Source organism: Trichosurus vulpecula, chromosome 1 (assembly GCF_011100635.1).
Source record: "Trichosurus vulpecula isolate mTriVul1 chromosome 1, mTriVul1.pri, whole genome shotgun sequence".
Taxonomy (NCBI): Eukaryota; Metazoa; Chordata; class Mammalia; order Diprotodontia; family Phalangeridae; genus Trichosurus; species Trichosurus vulpecula.
The window spans coordinates 424,923,537-424,941,131 of NC_050573.1; the positions used below are offsets into that span (position 1 = coordinate 424,923,537).

General features: G+C 37.8%; 1 pseudogene; it reads right to left on the minus strand.

Moving 5' to 3' along the window:
* Positions 1-10,488: 10,488 nt before the first annotated feature.
* Positions 10,489-11,398, minus strand: LOC118835230 (annotated as a pseudogene).
* Between the last annotated feature and the right edge of the window lie 6,197 nt (positions 11,399-17,595).

Consider the following 17,595-nt stretch of genomic DNA (forward strand, 5'->3'; position numbering starts at 1 on the left):
ACAAATATTCTCAAAGCCCACCAAGTCCTGGGACTAGGGAGATGGTTGAGTTCAGAGTCAAGAGACTTGAGTTCTACTCTTGACTTTGTCACTTTCAACGTATTTAGCCTTGGGCAAGTGAGTTCACAACTACAGCAGGGGTTCTTATTCTGGACCCTGTGGATAAATTTCAAGGGATTCACAAACTTGGATGGAAAAATATACATCTTTATTTTCATTTATTTCTGACTGAAATTTATTATTTCCTTCAATTATTTTGATTCTGAGAAAGGGTCCATGGATTTTAACTGACTGCCAAAGGTATCCCAGAACAAAAAAGGGGGGGGGTGGGAAGCCCTGCATTGGAGTAACTATGAGGTTCCTTCAAACTTTAAATCTAGGATCTCGCTCAGATTAAATATTGAATTACTAAAAACCTAAAAACCTAAAAATTAACTATTCGCATTCACAGACACAAAGCAGCACAGGTCTCAGAACCTCATGAATCCACAGTCTCTGAGAGGCACATCTGGTTGGGAGCTGTCCCTCCACCTCCAAACACACACACACACTCACACATACATATATATATATATATATATATATATATATATATATATATATATATATATATATATATGTTAACTGTGAGAATTTTCCCCAAGCCCTACTGGCTGTGGCTAGATTGGGGGGGGGGTGGGCAACAGTAATCACAATGAAGGTGACTGGTCTCAAGCAGGAGCAATCTCTCATTCTCTAAACCCAGGAGTACAATTCTTTATTGAAGCTCTTAAGTCAGCATCACAATTAAAAACAGGACATCATGATCATATATAAAGTAAAAAAGTTCAGCATAAGTGGGGGAAACACTAACCTGGGGGTCCTCAAACCTAGCCTGAGTTCTAGTTAGAGATGTGCTGCAGGAATTACTGGTACAATTTTAGCAATTTTAAATATTAGTTATATTATAATAAGATTTAGATCTGGAAGAGACCTTAGATACCACATTCTAAACTAAGAGTTCTTATTTTTTTGTGATAATGGACTTCTTTTGCAGTCTTCCAAAGTTTACGAACCCTTCTCAGAATCATGAAAAATAAAACATTGTTTTAATACTTGAAATGTTTAAGGATTTAATACTGAAATACAAAACTTTAATATTTAAAAACACATAAGATTACAAAGGAAATGAATTATAGTGAAAATAAAGATGTACTTTTTTCGTTCAAGTTACAGATGACTGCCCCTCTTGAAACCTATACATAGACTCCTAGATATCCCTCAAATTAAGAACCCCAATACTCATACTGTCTTAGAGGAGAGCAGAATGAAAAATAGAATGCTTATGTGAATTGGCACATATACAGGAGAGGTAAGGTGATTAAGGTTTTAGAAACATTTGAATTCTAAGGTAGTTTGTCTGAGCTTACTTCTGAAGAAAAGTGGGAACCAGTTAGTGCTTTTTAACAACTATGACATAATTAGTGATTGTGGGAACTGAATAGGTATGGATGCATCAAGATTACAATAGTCCAGCAAGGCAGTAATGAGCATCTGTATAAGGGTCATAGATTCTTTCAAGCTGAACAAAGAGGCTTTTGACCTTGTCTAGTGAGTTTCACACCCATGTTGTTGCCTATGCCCTTCAACAAGTCTCAGATACATGTTAGGACAAACGAATATCCACCAGTACCCTGGGCCCATATTATGCTAGAGGAAGATCCATTTTATATTTGGATAACTCCAATTGTTAGGAGTTTTTTGTTTGTTTGTTAGTTTGTTTAATGGAACTTTGACACGTTGTACCTAGTTCTGCCTCCTGGACCTAAGAAACATATCTAATCACTCTACTCTGTGATAGATTTCAAATACTTGAGGACACATGTCATGTCCCATGATTCTTCCCCAACCCAGTCTTCCCTTCTTCAGTCTAAACATTTCCATTTTTATTCAACTAATTCTTATATGGCAGGATCTTTATTCTCACCATCCTGATGACCTCTGTTTCTACACATTCTGACTTAGCATGTGGATGTATCCTGACATGTGGATGTATCCTGATGTGTGGAGCTCAGACCTCTACATAATTCTCAAATCATGGTCTGTCCATGCAGAATACATGAGATCTTTGCTTCCCTAATTCTAGATACTATGCTCCTATTAAAGCAACTTAAGAACGTGAGGGCCAAAGACAACATCTTAACCTTTTCTGGGGTCATGGACTCCTCTGGTAGTGTGGTAAAGCTAAGGAATACATCAAAATAAAAATTTTAAATGCATATAATAAAACATGTGAATACAAAGGACACTGATTATGCTAAGGAACAGTTATCATTTTTTTTAACCTCCAAGGTCACAGTCCCCTTGATAACAGCAGGATCTAATGAGGTCAAGGAAGAAAGAAGCAATGGGGACTTGAAATCTAGTCTTCATAACTTTAAACTGAAAACAAATGAGAAGGGAAGAAACAAAAAGTTCAGACCCTGATGTAGACTGTAAGCTTGCTTCATGGAGGAAGTGGAAGGCAGGCTGCTCTTTAACAGATAAGTGGAATTTCAAGAGACAGAAGTCATAGAAGGACATTCCAGACAGGAGAAACAGCATAAACAAAGACATTATAACATAAAGTGTGTCTGGGAGATGTCAACCAGCTTAGCATAAAAGATTCATGGAGAGAAGAGGGGGATAAGCAGGGAGGGAAGCTGACAAAGAAAGGAAGGACCAGATTGTGAAGAATTTTGAATTACAAACTAAGTCTTTATCTTATAGGTAATAAACCACCATTGAAGGTATTTGAACATGGAAGCAATGAAATAAGAACTGTGGGTTACTGTGGGTTATTTCATGGGCATATGCATGAACAGATTGGAAGGAGGGAAGTTTGGAAACCAAAAAAAATGGTTATGCTATTGCAATAATCTTATTGTACAGCAGGGACTCCTAAACTTTCCATTGTCATAGACTTCTTTGGCAGTCTGGTCAAACGGTGGATCCCTTCTCAAAATAATGTACAAAACAAAATACACAGGATCGCAGAGGAAACCAAATATAACGAAACACTTACCAAAGTTCATAGACTCCAGGTTAAGAATCTTGGATTTAAGGGTATGAGAAATGAGGACAGTAGCCTGGGAATAGACAGGAAATTGCAAATACAAAAGACCAGGAAGCAGAATGATGAGTAGGACTTGGCAATTGCCTGGACATCAGTCGGTCAACAAGTGCTAGTGAAAGGCACCTGGCTAAATGGCAGGGATACCAAGGCAAAACAAAAGGCCCTGCCCTCAAGGAATTTACATTCAAATATGGGAAAACAACACATAAAAATGGCTGCGGGCTGGGAAATTATGAGAAAATGCAAGATGTTTTCAGAGTAGGAGATCCAAACTCTGACCCTCTTAACTATAAGAATCATACAAATTAAAACGTTGGTTATTTTCAGGTTAATTTGAAGCATAAAAAGAATGAAGTAAAAGTGTAGAAAAGTTTGAGGGGAAAAGCTTTGTTTCTGTGTGTTAGAATGTAATTAGACAGCCCTTTAAGGGGGAAGGCTGGCTATAGGATATTCCTTTTCTGTTTCTGTGTGTTAGAATATAATTAGGCATCATTGATTAAAAACATAATGATGTTGGTGTTGGCAGGCTAGATTAATAGCTAGCATTTGCACAGTACTTTAAGGCCTGCAAAGTACTCTCACAAATATCTCATTTAACTCTCATGACATCCCTGTGAATAGGTGCTTTTGTTATCCCTATTTTATAGGTAAGGAAATTGAGGCAGAGAGAGGTTAAATGACTTGCCCAAGGTTAGTTAGTGTCTGAGAGCAAATTTGGAGTCTTCCCGACTACATGCTCTACGTCCTACACAACCTACCTACATTCCAGAATAATCTCCTCCCCTCTTCTTATCCCTATAGAAACATTTAGTTTCAATTGTATGAAATATTGGGATACCACATCTTTCCTCTTCAATGGCCCTTTTCCTACTGGACCTTATGTTCAATTTTGTTTTTGTTAAATCAGAATTTACTATGTAAGTGAAATAGAAAACAAAATTCCATAAAATAATGTTACTGCTACATAAAACAGTGGTTGTGACAGATGGGAAAAAATATACATCTCAGGGGAAAATGTCAGCCAGGTATTTCCCACAGTGGAATCTTTCAGTGGTATGGCCTGACAATAAAAACATCTTTAAAAACAGTGAGAAATATTGATGTCTATTATTCATGTCCAGGAACACAATGTTCAGTTTTGAAAACAAATCTATTGGCTTTTCTACTAAAGTAAGTTTTGTGCCATTCAGAGTTTTCCCACTGCAAATATTGACATTACATTTTTTTTATTTTTCGTGACAATATCTATTTTTTATTCATGTGAAATGTATTCCCCACAGAAATTTAAACTCTCCAGTGAAAATGCAGAAATGGTCTAAACGTTTTCTCTTAGGACCGTATCTGCAACCATGGTGTTTTAATCATTCTTCAGTGGTGATGACAAAGGTTGATTGGAGGAGAAGCTTTTGACACTATTTTTCATTTTAATGAATATCATCTATTATGTTTGTAGGTCACCCTCCACAGTATGATTTGAATCATTAAAGGCTAATTAATTGTTATCTTATATACCTATGAGGTGAAGGGGAAAACCATCTGAACAACCACTGTATCAGTAATGGGGCCTAGATTAGATTTGAATGGTCTTATCAGAGATATCAGAAAACTGACCTCCTACCACTGAGGGACAACATTAGGCACAGTCATACAAGCAAGATGCCCAAGAGAAGAACACAGATTTCATGCACTGTTCCTCTTCGGCTGTTTTTTCCACTGGTAAGCATACCAGTGCAAGAAGACTGATTAATGTATATATTAATGAAACTCCCCAGAAAATACAGACAATGTAGTCATCGCTTCCCTGAACCCTTGAGGCTCACATGGGTTTGAACTTGCTCTATGAACAATAAAATGCCTTCCTTATCCCTACCCTCATGAAGGCATTACTGTTGTTGTTGCTTGTCCTTTGTTCTCGAAGAGGACAAATGATATCATGAGTCTGATGTCCCAACTTCATATAAACTGGATTTAAGTGAGGCAGAACTGGACAAAGTGGTCAGCTCCAAAGGCACAGGGTCAGGGTCAACCAAATTATGTACCACCAGCGGTCATCCCACCTCGCCCTTTTTATTTATTTTTCTCAAATATCCCAGATAAATACTATGCCCTGCACTGTGAGAATGGTGGCCTAAGCACAATTCATTTACTGGCAGACTCATTGTCCTTCCTCCAAATACAAACCTAATGTAGGAAAATATGTTCTACAGCAAGACAAAGAGTCTTTTTTCTCCATACTTCTCCAAACTTCAGTTTCTTTCTTCATACTCCTTTCCCTCATGGGTTTTATTCTTGGACTGAAAGGGAAAATCTACTCGATACTCTGAGTCTTCCCCTCCCAGAATGATTCTTTTATGAAGGTGAACTAGGCCATCCTTTGCCTCAATTCTTACCCAGATTTTAATTACTGAATGGGTGTTGCCTCAGATAAATTGAGACCTGGGAAAGACCTTAGCTTTAAAAGGCCAAAGTCTCCTACTGAATATGGGGCCATTTCCAGTCATCCTGATCTATATCTTGCCACTGGACCCAGATGGCTCCAGAGAAGAGAGTGAGGCTGGTGACTTTGCACAGGCCTCCCCCACTTAAGTCCAGTTCACTCACAAGTCAAGACATCACCCTCCTAATGTCATTGGTCCTCTTCTAGAATGAAGGATGACAACAACTTGATACATTCAGGAGTCAGAGAGAGGTGAGGCCCACTAAAACAATGAGGGCAAGAAGGGCCCATCAAGGAATAAAGGAACATTCTATCCTTTAGTCACAAGCCCTCTCTACATTAGTTTAGGCCTCTTCAGGCTAACATGATGTGAATAGAAAAACCTTGTATATCCAATCCTATAAGAGAATATTTGTGAAAAATTTACTCTAAGCATCACATTACAAAAATCATCAATCATAGACTTATAGATCCATAAGGAACCTTAGAGGCCAATCCAACCCATTCATTTTACAGATGGGTAAGCTGAGGTTCAGAGGGATTAAATGATTTACTTACTGTCACAAAGGGAGTGAGCACCAAAGATGACATTTGAACCTGGGTCCTGAAACACCAGAACTAGTGCTCTTTCCACCTTAACACATAGCCTACAGGGCAGAAATAAAGAAGAAATAAAGAAAATAAAGAAATAAAGAAAATGCAAGACAATTCCTACTTTAAGGAGTTCAATCTAGTCATATGTCGTTCTTGTTGTTCAGTCATTTCAGTCATGTCTGACTCTTTTTTACCTCACTTTGGATTTTCTTAGCACAGATTGTAGAGTGGTTTGCCATTTCCTTCTCTAGCTCATTTTACATAGGAGGGAACTGAGGCAAATGGGGTTAAGTGACTTGACTGAGGTCACACAGCTAGCAAGTGTATGAGGCCAGATTTGGACTCACTAAGGGAGTCCTCCTGACTCCAGGTCCAGCACTCTAACCACTGTGCCAACTAGCTGCTCCTCCATCTAGTTATATACTGTAAATGAAATAACTTGAGAATATTGACATTTTTTATATTGAATACAGTCTAGAGAACATCACATAATTAAGGGCTAACTCTTGCAGTATCAAGTATGAACACTAAGGGATAGTCGAAAGGCTATTCTCCGTGAAGGATGTGGAACATCATGTGGGCCTTGAAGGAAGTATAGGATTTAGAAGGACAGGTAGGGGGAAAGAGGCCAGGCTAGCATATTAGCTTAGAAAAAGGACCAAAGGTAGTAATGGGTGGGGTTTGCATGGCCTGTCTGAAGTAAAAGGCATTAGGGGTAATCAAAAAGGTAGGGAAAGAATTTTAGAGCAATCCTTGGTTTAAGTGGCCACCAATGAAACAACATTCCAAAATTTGCAGGATGCAGCCAAAGCAGTACTTAGGGAAACATTTATGTCTCTAAATGTATACATCAATAAAACAGAAAAGAGCAGATCAATAAATTGGGCATGCAACTAAAAAGATTAGAAAAAGAACAAATTTAAAATCCCCTATTATACACCAAAAAGGGAAATCCTGAAGATGAAAACATTAATAAAATTGAAAGTAAAAGAAATTGAACAAATAAGTAAAACTAAATTTTTGTTTTATGAAAAAAAAACTAATAAAATTGAAAAAAGCACAGGTTAATTTAATTAAAAAAAGAATTCCCAATTATTAGCACTAAAATGAAGAAAGTGAATACACCACCAATGAAGATGAAATTAAAACAATTATTAGGAATTATTATGCCCAATTATTCGCTAGTAAAGCTGACAATCTTAGTGAAGTAGATGAACATTTTCAAAAACATAATCTGCTCAGAATAGTAAAAGAAGAATTTTGTTACTTAAATAATGCTGTCTTAGAAAAAGAAATTGAACAAGTCATCTATTATCTCCCTAAGAAAAAATCCCCAGGACCAGATAGATTTACAAGTGAACTCTATCAAACATTTAAGGAACAATTAATCCCAATATTATATAAAGTATTTAAAAATATAGGTAAAGAAGGAGTCCTATGAAATTCTTTTTATGACACAATTATGGTGTGGAACCTAAATGAGGGAGAGCAAAAACAGAGAAAGAAAAATACAGATGAATTTTCTTAAAGATTCAAATTTTTAAATAAAATACTAGCAAGGAGATTAGAGAAATATACTGGGGGTGGAGCAAAGATGTGGCTGGAAAACAGGGACTCACTTAAGCTCTCTCCCAAATCCCTTGAAACACCTGTAAAAATGGCTCTGAACAAATTCTAGAGCTACAGAACCCACGAAATAACAGAGGGAAGAAGGTCACTAGCCTAGGACTTCCTGGATGGTTGCTGGGAATGGTCTATCGCACTGTACTGGGAGCGGAGTGCAGTCCACCATGGACAGAGCCATTAACAAGCAGGCCAGGAATAGATTGGGTGGAGGAGGCCTTAGGGCCATGAATCACTGAGCTGTAGCAGTTACCAGACTTCTCAACCCACAAACACCAAGGACAACTTAGCGGGTCAGTGGGAAAATTGGTAAATCTGGGTGAGAGAAGTGTGCAGTCGGCCCCATCACCAGGAAGGTGGAGGTGGTGTGGTGGCAGCAGCAGGAAGCTCCAGAACTGCTTCCAGAGCTCTGGCTGCAGCTGCTTCCAGCCCCAGACCCACCCGGTGGGAGGAATCAAGCTGCAGATCAGAGCAGGAGGGCAGGGAGTGCTTTGCTGGCTCAGAGGCAGGCTTCTCTTGCTTTGCCCTGCTTGGATCCGGGTCACGGTCCTGGTTGGTGATTCTTGGGGGAGGAAGAGCACTGGTGTAGGAGAACTTGATGTGTAGAAGTAGCTCTGAAAACAGCAGTGCAAGACTCCTGAAGTTTGGGACAAAGCATTTGCTACTCTGAAGGCAACCATTCCCTGACAAAAAGCTCAAGGGTCAAGTAGTTGGCTGGGGACATGAACAAGCAGCATAAAAGGACTCAGAATACAGAATCTTTTTTTTTGGTGACAAAGAAGATCAAAACATACAGCCAGAAGAAGTCAACAAAGTCAAAGAGCCTACATCAAAAGCCTCCAAGAAAAATATGAATTCGTCTCAAGCCATGGAAGAGTTCAAAAAGGATTTGGAAAAGCAAGTTAGAGAAGTAGAGGAAAAATTGGGAAGAGAAATGAGAGTGATGCAAGAAAATCATGAAAAACGAGTCAATGACTTGCTAAAGGAGACCCAAAAATACTGAAGAAAATAACACTTTTAATAATAGACTAACCCAAATGGCAAAAGAGCTCCAAAAAGGCATTGAGGAGAAGAATGCCTTAAAAGGCAGAATTAGCCAAATGGAAAAGGAGGTCCAAAAGACCATTGAAGAAAAGACTACCTTAAAAATTAGAATGGAGCAAGTGGAAGCTAGTGACTTTATGAGAAATCAAGATATTATAAAATAGAACCAAAAGAATCAAAAAAATGGAAGACAATGTGAAATAGCACATTGGAAAAACCACTGACCTGGAAAATAGATCCAGGAGAGAGAATTTAAAAATTATTGGACTACCTGAAAGCCATGATCAAAAAAAGGGCCTAGATATCATCTTTCAAGAAATTATCAAGGAAAACTGCCCTGATATTCTAGAGCCAGAGGGTAAAATAGAAATGGAAAGAATCCACTGAGCACCTCTTGAAAAAAAAAACCCAAAAGGAAAACTCCCAGGAATATTGTAGTGAAATTCCAGAGTTCCCAGGTCAAGGAGAAATATTGCAAGCAGCCAAAAAGAAATAATTTGAGTGTTGTGGAGACACAATCAGGATAACACAAGATCTAGCAGCTTCTACATTAAGAAATAAAATTCCTTGGAAAATGATATTCCAGAGGTCAAAGCACCTAGGATTAAAACAAAGTATCACCTACCCTGCAAAACTGAGGATAATCTCCAGGGCAAAATATGGATTTTCAGTAAAATACAGGACTTTCAAGCTTTCTTGATGAAAAGGCCAGGGCTGAATAGAAATTTGACTCTCAAGTACAAGAATCAAGAGAAGCATGAAAAGGCAAACAGGAAAGAGAAATCATAAGGAACTTACTAAAGTTGAACTGTTTTGTCTACATTTCTACATGGAAAGATGATATTTGTAACTCATGTAACTTTCTCAGTACAGTATTAGGGCAGTTGAAGGGAATATAAATATATATATAATATATATGTATATATATTTTATATATATTATATATGTGTATGTATATATATACACACATATATACATATATATATATACATATATGTATATATATATACATATATGTATATATATACATATATAGACAAAGGGTATAGAGTGAGTTAAATATGAAAGGACGATATCTAAAAAAAATAAATAAATAGATGAATACAATTAAGGGGTGAGAGAGGAATATATTAGGAGAAGGAGAAAGGGAGAGATAGAGTGGGGTAAATTATCTCACACAGAAGTGGCAAGAAAAAGCAGTTCTATTAGAAGGGAAGAGGGGGCAGGTGAAAGGGAATGAGTGAATCTTGCTTTTATTAGATTTGACTTAAGGAGGGAATAATACACACACTCAACTGGGTATCTTACCCTATAGGAAAGTAGGGGGGAAGGGGATAAGACAGGGTGGATGATAAAAGGGAGGGTGGATCAGGGGAGGAGGTAATCAAAAGCAAACTCTTTTGAAAAGGAACAGGGTCAAGGGAGAAAACTGAATAAAGGAGGACAGTATAGGTTGGAGGGAATTATAGTTAGTCTTTTCCAACATGATTGTTATGGAAATATTTTGTTTTGTTTTGTTTTGTTTTGTTTTGTTTTTGAGAAGGCTGGGAACAGCTTTATTGGTTAATGTCTGAAACACCGGTTGTGGTACCCACTATAAAGTGGACAGGAGTTAGGGTGCTGAGCTTCATTCACCAGTAGGAGGGGCTCCCTGGTCTCCAGAGTGCAGTGAGTGCTTGAGCCAGTGGAGATGGGGGACAACCAACTGCTAGGCCAGGAAGTGTTTAACACTGGTCATGAAGTCTTAGGGCTGGTCAGCTTGCATCCAGTGGCTGGCCCCTGCGACAGACAGGATCTGAGCTTGAGGAAACAGACACTTGATCTCAGAGAAATGATCAGGCCTCTGAGGAAGAGTGTGGGACCAGGGTAGGATTTCTGGAGCTGAGGGAAGTCAAAGATCTTGTCCATCTGGTGGATCAGGGCTTCAACGTTGACCCTCCACTTGGACTGCCCTCTGCTGGCTTTCACTAGATTTGTGAGGAGGAACTGCCATATAGTGGAGTCTTTGATGAGAGGACTGAGCTGCTGGTCTGCTACTTTGTGTGCTTGAGAGAGGGGCAGCTCCTTGGGGATCCGTACTGACTTCATGGCTACCAAGTAGGAAGAGAATTCTGAGATGGCTGTGGTCGGCAATGGGCTGATGTCCACTGAGATCAGGTGTTCTGCTCTGGCCTCTGCAATGCCAGTGTCATGGATGTCTTGCCCCGCCCCCCCCATGCTGTGTCCGATGAGGACACAGGGGGCCAGGCCAAGATAGGGCAGGAGGGCCTCCATGTCAGCACTCATGGCCTCATAGCTGGAATCAGGGCTGTGTGGGCTCTCTCCATGGTTCTGGGCATCCACTATCAGCACCTTCCTGCCCGTTTGCTGCTGAAGGGTCTTGCCGATGGTGTGGAAATTAGTTTTGCTGACAAACAACCCATGCAGGAAGACCAGGGGTGGGTGGCTGTTCTTGGAGTCCAGCAGCTTGTAGGAGAGGGGCACCGACTGGGGCCACTGCTCCCATTTGCCGCCAGGGCCCCAGGGAGGCCAGGCCCCCAGGAAGGCAGCAGGGGCTTGCAGGCCACCCCCCAGAGGCCCCTCCAGGCCTGGCTCCAGCACCACATGCTCCATGCCATCCCTGGCCCAGCCTGGGGAATTGAGAACTCAGGCTCTGACCCCTGCAGAGGTGAGCTCCACCCCCACCTGCAGCTCCCTCTCCAGGAAGTGTTTTGCATAATACTACATGTGTGACTTATGTTGAATTGCTTTCCTTCTCAAGGAGGGTGGGTGGGGAGGGAAGAAGGGAGAAAATTTGGAACTCAGAGTTCTAAAAACAAAAGCTCAAAAATTGTTTTTACATGCAACTGGGAAATAAGATATACAAGCAATGGGGTATAGAAATGTATCTTGCCCTACAAAAAAAGTAAGGGGAAAGTGGATGGGGGGGGAGTGGGGTGACAGAAGGGAGGGCAGACTGTGGAAAGGGGCAATCAGAATATATGCCATCTTGGGGTGGCGGGGAGGGTAGAAATGGGCAGAAATTTATAACTCAAAATCTTGTTGAAATCAATGTTGAAAACTAAAAAATATTAAATAACAACAAAAAATTTTTAAAAAGATTAGAGAAATATATTACAAAGATTGAATACTATGAATAAGTGGGATTTACATCAGGAATTCAGGAATTATTCTGTGCTGGGAAAACTATCAGCATAACTAACCATATCCATAACAATAAAAACAAAAATCATATTATTATATCAATAGATGCAGAAAAAATCTTTGAAAAAATACAATACTCATTTTTATTCAAAACAATAGAAAGCATAGGAACCAAATGGAGCCTTTCTTAAAATGATTAGTAGTATCTTTCTAAAACCAAGAGCAAGCATTATATATAATGAAGATAAACTTGAATCCTTACCAATAAGATTAGGAGTGAAGTAATGATGTCCATTATCAACACTATTCAATGTTGTATTTAAATTGCTAACTATAACAATAAGAGAAGAAAAAGAAATTGAAGGAATGAAAAATTGAAGGAAATAAAGCTATTACTCTTTGCATATAATAGGATTGTATACTTAGAGATTTTTTGAGAATCAACTAAAAAAACTAGTTGCAACAATTAACAACTTCAACAAAGTTGCAGGATATAAAATAAACCCACATAAATCGTCAGTATTTCTATAAACTACTAAAAACCCATCAGGAAGAGAAAGAAAGAGAATTTCCATTTAAAATAACTGCAGACAACATAAAACACTTGGGAGTCTACCTGCCAAGACAAATCCAGGGATTGTATGAACACAATTACAAAACACTTTTCACACAAATAAAGACATATCAAAATGTAAAGGAAGGTGGCCTGGCTGTACCAGATCTCAAACTATATTATAAAGAGGCAATCGTCAAAATTATCTGGTACTGGGTAAGAAATAAAGTGTTGGATCAGTGAAATAGATTATCAGGGGTAGGGAACCTGTGGCCTCAAGGCCACATGTGGCGCTCTTGGTCCTCAAGTGTGGCCCTTTCACTGAATCCAAACTTCATAGAACAAATCCCCTTAATAAAAAGATGTGTTATATAAAACTTGGATTCGGTCAAAAGGCTGCACCCAAGGACCTGGAAGGCCGCATGCAGTCTCAAGGCTACCCAAAGACCTCAGCTTCCAGGATAAGAACTCACTATTTGACAAAATGTGTTGAAAAAATTTGAAAATAGTGTGTCAGAAACTAGGCATAGACCAACATCTTACACCATATATCAAGACAAGGTCAAAATAGGCACATAGTTTAAAAATAAAGGGTGATACCACAAGCAAATTAGGAGAGCAAGGAATAGTTCATCTGTCAGAACTAATGATAAGGGAAGAATTTTTTGCCAAACAAGAGATAGAGGGTATTACTAGATATAAAATGAATAATTTTTATTATATTAAATTTTATTATATAATATAACATTTAATATATAATATTTTATTATATTAAATTAAAAAGGGTTTGCAAAAACAAAAAAAAATGCAATCAAGATTAGAAGGAATGCAGAAAGCTGGGGAATAATTTCTTACAGCAAATATCTCTGAAAAAGGCCTCATCTCTCAAATATATAGAGAATTGAATCAAACCATTCCCCAGTTGATAAATGGTCAAAGCATATGAAGAGGCAATTTTCAAATGAAGAACTCAAAGCTGTCTATAATCATATGAAAAAATAATGTTCTAAATCACTATTAATTATAAAAGTGCTAATTAAAACAACTCTGAGGTACCACCTCACACCTATCAGATTGGCTAATATGACAAAAAAGGAAAATGATAAATGTTTGAGAGGATATGGGAAAATTGGAACACTAATGAACTGTTGGTGGAATTGTGAACTGATCTAACCATTCTGTAGAGCAATTTGGAATTCTGCCCAAAGGACACTCAAACTGCGCATACCTTTTGAACCAGCAATACAACAACTAGGTCTGTATCCCAAAGAGATCATTAAAAGAGAAAAAGACCTACATGTGCAAAAATGTTTATAGCAGCTCTTTTGATGGTGACTAAGAACTGGAAATCAAAGGGATGGGGGCAGCTAGGTGGAGCAGTGAGTAGAGCAGTGGCCTTGGAGTCAGGAGGACCTGAGTTCAAATATGGCCTCAGACACTTGACACACTTATTAGTTATGTGACCTTGGACAAGTCACTTAACCCAAATTGCCCTGTCTTCCCCCCTCCAAAAAAAAAGAAAATCAAAGGGATGTCCATCAATTGGGAAATGGCTGAACAAGTGGTGATATATGATTGTAATGGAATACTACTGTGCTATAAGAAATGACAAGCAGAATGACTTCAGAAAAACCTGGAAAGACTTACATGAAGTGATACAAAGTGAAATGAGCAGAACCAGGAGAACATTGTACACAGTAACAGTGACATTGTGCAATCAGCAACTATGAATAACTTAGCTCTTCTTAACAACAGAATGATTCTAGATAATTCCAAAGGACTCACAATGGAAAAATGCTATCCACATCCAGAGAGAGAACCGACAGAGTCTAAATGTAGATCAAAGTATATTATTTTCACTGTGTGTGTGTATGTGTGTGTGTGTGTGTGTGTGTGTTTCTTTTGGTTTATTTCTCCTTTCACAATATGACTACTATGGAAATGTTTTACATGACTGTACACATAACCCATGTCAAATTGCTTACCATTTTAAAGAGATGGGTGAATAGGAAGGAAGGAGGAAGAAAATTTGGAAGTCAAAAATTTTTTTAAATTAATGTTATTTTTCTTTACATGTAATTAGCAAAAGTAAAATGCTATTAAAAAACAAAGATCTAAAAAAATTGAAGAAATATTAATTGCTCATCAGAGGCTGAAGCAATATAATAAAAATGACAATTCAACCTAAGTTAATTTACTTATTCAGTCATACCAATAAAAATACCAAATAATTATTTTACAGAGCAAGAAAACAATGATTACAAAATTCACCTGGAAGAAAAAAAAGTCTAGAATATCAAGGCATTCAATCAAAAAAAATGTGAAGGAAAGTTGCCCAGTAGTTTCCAATTTCAAGCCATATTACAAAGTGCTAATTGTCAGAACAATCTGGTACTGGCTAAGAAACTGAGTGGTGGATGAGTGGAATAGATTAGGTATATGATACCCAGTAGTAAATGACCATACTAATGTAGTGTTTAATAAATCCAAAGATCCAAACTTTTGGGCTAAGAGATCAATATTTGACAAAAATTATGGGTAAAACAATTTGACAGGAACTAGGCATAGATGAACATTTCATACTGTATACCAAGATAAGATGAAAATGGATAAATGATTTAAATGTGAAGTATGATATATATCATAAGTAAATTGAGGAGCATGGAAAAATATACCTGTCAGATCTATAGATAAGGGAAGTAGGAAACATTTATTCCAAACCAGAGATAGAAAGGATTCCAGAAAGTAAAACAGATAATTTTGATTACATGAAATTAAATCTTTTGCACAAACAAAATCAATTTAGCCAAAGTTAGAAGGAAAAGAGAAAACTGGGGGGAAACTTTGCAGCAAGTTTCTCTAATAAGTGCCTCATTTGACAAATATATGTAACAGATAAATTTATTTTTTAAGAGTCATTTCCCAATTTATAAGTGGTCAAAGGCAGTTTTCAGATGAAGAAATTGAAACTATCAATAGTCACATAAAAAATGCTTTAAAATACTACCGACTAGAGAAATGCAAATTAAAACAACTCTGAGATACCACCTCACATCTATCAGATTGGCTAACAGGACAGAAAAGAAAAAATGACAAATGCTGGAGGCGATGCAGAAAAATTAGAACACTAATACACTATTAGTGGAGCTGTGAACTATTCCAAACATTCTGGAAAGCAATTTGAAACTAGGCCCAAAGGGACATAAAACTGCATACTTTTGACCCAGCAATACCACTACCAAGTCTGTATCCCAAAGAGATTTTTTAGAAAGGGAAAAGGAACTATTTGTACAAAAATATTTATAGAAGCTCTTTTTGTGGTGGCAAAGAATTGGAAATTGAGGGGATATCTATCAACTGGGGAAAGCCTGAACAAGTTGTGGCATATAAATGTGATGGAATACTATTGTGCTGTAAGAAATGAAGAGCAAGATGATTAAAAAAACCTGGGAAGACTTAAATGAACTGAAGTAAAGTAAACAGAACCAGGAGAACATTGTACACAAAAACAGCAGTACTGTAATGAACACCAACTTCAAAAGACTTAGATACTTTGATCAAGATAATGATCCAAGACAACTCCAACAATTAAAAAAATACTATAAAAATTCACAATAAAAATGCTATCCACCTCCAGAGACAAAACTGATGCACTCTGAATGCAGCTTGAAGCATATTTTTTTAAAACTGTTGTCAATTTTATTGTTTTATTTTGTTTGTTTTCTTTTGCAACATGGCTAATGTGGAGTTCTGTTTTGCCCTACCTCACATGTACAATCAAAATCAAATTGCTTATTTTCTCAAGGAGGGGGGAGGAGCTAGAAGGAGGGAGAGAATTTGGAACCCAAATTTTTTGAAATGTTAAAAAAATTTACATGTAACTGAGAAATATTGAATGAAATTAAAAAAAATTAAAAGTTGCAAAAACTGAAGAATATAGAGGATAGGTGACTTGCCCAGAGTCACACAGCAAGTAAATGCCTGAGGCCTCATTTGAACTCCAATCTTCCTGACTTCAGGCTCAGCACTCTATGCACTGCACCACCTGAGCCCTCTTCTTATTGTGAAGTCAATAGTCAACAAGAACTTATTAAGCACTAACCCGTCCTGATACAGTAAGTGGCAACAAGCTGCCTGAATAGAAAAGACAGTATGGAAAGAAGTAACCACTCCTTAAAACTGGTGTTACAAATAACCAGGTAAAGCTTGTCATGCACTAAAGCTTTGGGGAGGATGTGTTTCAAAGGCTCTTTAAAGAAAGGATAAGTAGGATCTCATGACCTAAAATTCTATCATGAGAAATTATCCCAGCAGGGAGAGTAGGCTCCTAAGGCTAAAATTATGAAGATGACCAAAAAAAGTTTTAAGGAAGAAGGAAAGAGGCAACTTTGGAAATTGAAACAAAGGCAAGTAAACTCAGAGCAATACAAAAGCATTTACACACTCCTGTAAGAATAGCATCAGAGGAACTAAAGATCAGAATGAGCTGAGGCCAGGAAGGAAGAAAGGAGAGATTTAAAAAAATAAACTATGGTGGGAGAAGAAAGTAAGGAAAGGCTAGAGTTTATGCTTGATGTGAGTGGGACTGGGATAATTGATGATGAGTAAGCAAAACTACCCAACTCAGATTAGATTTACGGAGCTTCAGAGTTAAAGGGAACCTCAGTGGACATCCAGTCCAAAGAGATCCCCTATTCAACACACCCAATAGGCGGTCATCTAGTTTTTGAAAGACCTCCAATAAGTAGGAAAAAAGGAAACCAGGAAAGAGTCCCAGAAATAGTCTCTTCTTCTTTGGGATTTTTCTAATTGTTAGGAAGCTTTTCCTTACATCAAGCTCCAGTTTGCCTGTGATGAATGAGAAGTTCAAGAAACTTAGTTTCTGGGTAAATAATAATTTTATTAATTATGGCATGCAAATAATTAATAAAAGGATAGTCATTTGGCTTTCTTTCGTGAATCAAAGATGAATCATGGAGGCCTCTCACTGCTCATATGCCCTTGGAAGAATGGGTTTTCCTGACAGGCAGAAATCAACTCTGATAAGTTAACTATTAATAAGGAAGTGGACAAAAAGTGTTCAACTCCTCCTGCAAAGAGTGTGAC